The following is a 5,689-nucleotide window of genomic DNA, read 5'->3' as shown; positions in this document are numbered from 1 at the left end:
GGAAGGAATGCACTTAGTTAATTCAAGTTATTGGCTGAATTGAGGAAGGGAAGCGGTCCACCAAGTAGATTTTGTAAGATAAAGCTACAAAAGAGCAGGGACCATAGTCTCCAGTGCAAAGGTTCTTGACCTTGGCTGCACATTGGAATCACCTGGGAGCTTTAAAAAGTACAGAGGCCTGGACCCCACCCCCTTCTCCCCAGATTTGGATTTAATTGGTATGGGGTGCAGCCTGGGCATTGGAATTTTTTTTTTTTTAAAGCTCCCAGGGTGATTCTAACATGCCACCAGGTTTCAGAACCACAGCACTAGTATAATAGGCCCACTGTTTACCTTCAGGCTATGATTTTTGTGACTAAAACAAACTTGCATTTATTTTTGTGTGAGATCTCTATATTACTCATACAACTCCCAGCCCTAAACAAAGTATTTCACTATTGTCTCTTTTTTAGTAGAATTTTTTTTTTTTTTTGTTAGAAACAGAGTCTCACTTTATTGCCCTCGGAAGAGTGCTGTGGCATCACAGCTCACAACAATCTCCAATTCCTGGGCTTAGGCAATTCTCTTGCCTCAGCCTCCCAAGTAGCTGGGACTACAGGTACCTTCCAGAACGCCCAGCTATTTTTTTTATTGCAGTTTGGCCAGGGCTGGGTTTGAACCCACCACCCTCAGTGTATGGGGCCAGTGCCCTACCCACTGAGCCACAAGTGCCACCCTTTAGTAGAATTTTTAAATATAGTTCTTAGTCTTTAATCCTCTCAAATTTTTAAATTGGTCCTTTAAGCTGATGCATATATTCCAGGCACTTGGGAGCTTGCAATCTGTTCTGTTTCTACCAAGAAAATACATTCAAAGGTGATTTATAAGTTTGTAAGTATTTTCCATCAGGTGAGGCAATTGGGCTCCATAAATGTGGCCATCCACAAATCAGCCAGTTGATGAGAAACCCAGAAGGCTCTCCTCTATGGACTGGGGTTTAAGTCTTTGCTGTGGGACTCCTGCGTTCCCCCCTTGAGTCAGCATGCCATATATATATCATCTCCAGAAGCTGGAGGAGAGTGCTTGTGAGAAGATAAAAGGCAGACAGTCTCATGGACTGTGACTCCAAAGCAACCACTAAGCTGATGTTGGGGGTGGTGGTGGTGGTGGTGATGGTGGTCGGGGCTGGGGATTTATGACTCCTCTGTTCTCTGACTTCAATAGGAGAGAACTCATCCTCCTGCCACTAAGCGGTTACTTTGTTTTGAGCAAGGGAGGGCAATTGTTTTGAGCAAGGGAGGGCAATGGGGTGATAGCTATCGGCTTGAATGCTTTAGATAAGGACTGTAGGTTTTCATTCCTTCAGAGATGAGATAATGTTTGCATGAGTCCAGTTGAAAGGCATTTCAGTAGGAAGGAATGCAATTAGTTCACGTATTCCTTTTTTTCCAATCATTCCTAGTAGGTGAGTTCAGTACATAGATTCCATCATGACAATATTTTTTTTTTTTTAATTTTGGATTAGTACTTGGGTACATATTAATTAGGTTACCTTGTTTGCCTTGTAAGGTAAAATGACAATGTTTGTGATGTAGAGTTGGAGTTTGCCTCCTGAATTCTTGTTTGGCTTTCAGGGACTTATTAAACCATGTTTAATAACTTGAGAAATACCCCTGGAGATGAAGACCTTTGATATGTAACAGCTTTGTATTATTACTGCTGTTGGTCTTACTTGGTTATAAACCAATCTGCTAGAAATGTGAGCAGCCACTCTGGGCTGGAGCTAATGTTCAACAAAAGGTTAGGGAGGGAAAAAAAGAAAAATCAAGCAAAGTCATTTCTCCTTCCTTTGCTCACACAAATGACAAAATGCTGTTGCACTCTTGCCGGACCAGTTGAGTCATTTGGATGCAGGAGGGTTTTTACCCTTATTTTCAATATAAGAAGCAGATAAAAGGGCATTTCCTTAGGTCCTGGTGTTGTAGATAAGGGCGCACACACTTTTTAATGTAGTAAAATTAAATAAGGACTGCTTGAACTGTGATTTCTAAATGAGGAACTGTGTCCCACAGACATCCAAAAATATCCACCATAGCAAGCTGTGAACATGTTATATCTGAAAATACAACAAAAATATCTTCATAGATGGGTTTTTGTAATTTTTCTAAGAAGCACAAAATCAGTAGTCTAACTATGAAAAGCAATACGTTTAAAGTTCATCCTCGGAAAGTTTTGCCTTCATGGTCACAACTGATTAATTCAGGTTTGCAAACTATGACCTATAGACCCTCTGCCTACAATTGTCAGCAAAGAATAGTTTTTGCGTTTTTAGATACAACAGGTTGAGAAAAGTTAAAAGAAGAAAAATTTTATGAGGTGAAAGTTGTATGAAATTTAAATTTCAGTGTCCATAAATAAAATCTTGTTGGAACACAGCCCAGCTCATTCACTTAGACATATTAGCTATGAGTGCTTACAGAGCAATGATAGAGCTGGGTAGTTACCACAGAGACTCTCAGGCCCCCAAAATTGAAATTGTTATCATTAGACCTTTTACTGAAAACGTTTACCAACCCTTGATCTTGGTGAAGGATATACCAGTGTTCATCGTCCTGCTCTTAGAACTTCCCTACATTTTGAGAATTTTTAAAACAGCAAGTTAAGGAAAAAACTCGCATCAGAATCACCTGGGGTGCTTGGTGAAAATGGAGAAGCCCAGGCCCTAGCTCATACTGGAGAATTGGGATCTCTGGGAGTTGAAGCTGAGAATAGACAGGCTCTCCAGGTGTGTCCTATGAATGCTAAAACCTGAAAACCCCATAACATGCAGTGAGCCCTTTCTTTCCCTTTCCCTTCAACAGAGAACACGTCACAACAAATTCAAAGTATTGTGTGTTTTTAACGCTGATAATTCCAGCTACATCATCTTCCCTAGAATTTAAAAATAATGTAGATCTGATTTAATGCACAGGGGAGTATGTGGCTGTTACTGAGACAGAGGATTGGAACCCAAGATTAAGTTATCCCTGTACAATATCTAAAATGTTTACCATTACAGTGATTCCTTTGGCTACAGTTATTTTTGTTCTAAAATCCCAGCCAGCCTCTGTTTTCTACAAGTTCTTTTATTGTTTTAAGGACTTTAATTAGGCTGCACAGACTAACAAAAACAAGTTTCTTTGCTTTTTGATGAAACTATCCACTCTAGTTATTTCACATTCATCAAAGCTCTGATTGCTGATTGGTAATTGTAGATGTATATTTCTTAAAAGGTAGAATAAATTATTTCTTTTTTTTTTTTTCAACATCAACAATCTTTATTACCAAACTCACTACAGGGTTAACTCTTTAACCCCACCAACAGCAAAAACAGCATCTCTAACAAGATCAAGCATGGAGATTAACAGACCCAATAAAGATTGTCTCTAAGGGGTGACACCTGTGCCTCAATGGAGTAGGGCGCCAGCCCCATATGTCGGAGGTGGCGGGTTCAAACCCAGCCCGGCTACAGAAACTGCAAAAAAAAAAAAAAACAAGACTGTCTCTAGGAAGAGGATTGAAAAATATATACGTCTGTGTGGATTTTTTAAAAGTAAAATTTTCCAGTGTTATAGGAAAGATATCCCAAAGTTATTTCAGTCCATAAAAAAACAGCCATTTGGCAGTCTGTGCAGCTCTAAAAACCCTAACTCAGGATAACCCTAGAAGAAAATTACCCCCTCCAATTAAGAAAAACAAACAAACAAAATCCCCCTTTCTCCTCTTGTTCATCTTTCATTGCTTATTCCTCGAAACCAAAGAATAACAGGGTAGACAATATCCAGCTCACTTCTCTTAACCCCCATCCCCAAGAATTATTCCTTAGGAATCTTCACCCCTACCGCAAATAATTGATCTCTAATTTCTGGGCTATCTATCTAGAAACCTGCAAATTATCCTTATGCTTCAAGGAGGGGCCTGAGGGCTCCTCAAAGGGGCGGTGTACCTAACAGAGTCCAGAGTACAGGCTGCAGGGTGGAGGGTGGGGGATCTTGTAAGCAAGAATAAAATACCCCAACACTTACAACTGAACATCGAACCTACCAGGCAACAACTAGCAGCAGGCATGGAAGTATTTGCTGCACCAAAAGGCTGCACACATTCCCTCTTTAGCCTAAAGGGAGGTGACAGCCACGTGAGCGTCTGACCTCACCGTGCAGAGGAAGACGTTCGGCCCCAAGGATAGTCTGTGCTGTGTCTGGGTAGATGAAACTGCCACTCCTGCGCCTGGGCAACCTGGTTCATGACAGCTTTATAGAAGTTTCTCCCCCTTATGCAGCGTTTTTAAGAATAGGGAAATTTTCAATTTGACTTTGTAACTGACAAATTCTTCACCAGCAGCTTCTCTGAAACTGCCAATGGAGACAGACCATGCCTCAGCTGAGGATCATAGCTCTTTCCAGTCAATGGGCTTCTTGCCAGACTTCTGGAGCAGGTCATTGGTCTTAGAGAAGTGTCTACACCCAAAGAAGCCTCTGTACACTGACAATGGAGAGGGATGAGCCGTCTGAGTACAGGATGCCGCTTCCTATCAATGGCACTGCCCTTCTTCTGAGCATAAGAGCCCCAGAGCAGGAAGACAAGGCCATTCAAGTTTTGATTTAGCCAGCTCACAACTGCATGGGTAAATTGCTCCCAGCCTCTCTCCTTATGAGAATTGGCTTGATGGGCCCGCACAGTGAGGACAGCATTGAGGAGGAGAACACCTTGCTTGGCCCACCCAGACAAATCTCCATGGCCAGGATGAACAAAACCATCTATGTCTGTAGACAGTTCTTTATAAATGTTTTCCAAACTGGGTGGAGGTGGAACAGGTCTTTGAACACTAAAGCAGAGCCCATGTGCTTGATTGGGTCCATGATGTGGATCCTGTCCCAGGATAACAACCTTCACATCTCTTATGTCACACATGTGGGTCCATGTGAAGACGTGGTGGGGTGGTGAATAAACAGTGTAATGTTTTCTTTCTTCTGCAACAAATCCCATTAGTTTTATAAAATAAGGTTTCCTGAACTCTCCACTGAGTGCTTCTTCCAACTCTCACCAAAGCCCTCGGGCACATGCGGGCCGCGAGCCTGAGCAGGGCTGCGGCCTTGTTCCTCGGGATGCGAACCCGCTGTTCCGGGCTCAGCGGCAAGGAGGGCGGCGTGCCGGGCTCGTCCTGCCCAGCTCGGGCTTTCTTGGCGGGGCTGGCCGCCGCATTCCCACTATCTTCAGGTAAGGCCGCCACGCCGATCCCCAAGCTGGCCGGCTCGGGGCTGCAGGCACGTCGTTTCCTGGCGGGGCTCGGGGAGAAGAAGGAGTTAAGTGTCTCCTGGCCGATCATCCCGGGGGCCGAGCAGGGAACAAATGCGCGCCGCGTGGGGATCCGGGAGGATTCTAGAATAAATTATTTCCTACAAGTTGTTTGCCTTGTAAACAAAAGACTTTTAATTCATAAACTTCATGGAGAAGAAGGGCAGTGCCATTGATAGGAAGCGGCATCCTGTACTACAGACGGCTCATCCCTCTCCATTGTCAGTGTACAGAGGCTTCTTTGGGTGGACCTGGGGGTTAATGAAATTGAGTCCTTCCTGGGGAAGAGAGAGAGCAAGGGAAGCTCACCTTCCTCCACCAGCCCATGTTGGTCACCAGCACCCAGTTTCTGAGGGAGGAAGGCCCAGGTTGGATA

At 43.5% G+C, this 5,689-nt stretch overlaps 1 pseudogene; it reads right to left on the bottom strand.

Moving 5' to 3' along the window:
• Nucleotides 1-4,192: 4,192 nt before the first annotated feature.
• On the bottom strand, nucleotides 4,193-5,344 carry LOC128574258 (uracil-DNA glycosylase-like; annotated as a pseudogene).
• Nucleotides 5,345-5,689: the final 345 nt, after the last annotated feature.

This window comes from Nycticebus coucang, chromosome 2, assembly GCF_027406575.1.
Source record: "Nycticebus coucang isolate mNycCou1 chromosome 2, mNycCou1.pri, whole genome shotgun sequence".
Taxonomy (NCBI): domain Eukaryota; kingdom Metazoa; phylum Chordata; class Mammalia; order Primates; family Lorisidae; genus Nycticebus; species Nycticebus coucang.
Note: the sequence above shows the minus strand (reverse complement) of the source record. Positions and strands in the feature narration are given on the sequence as shown.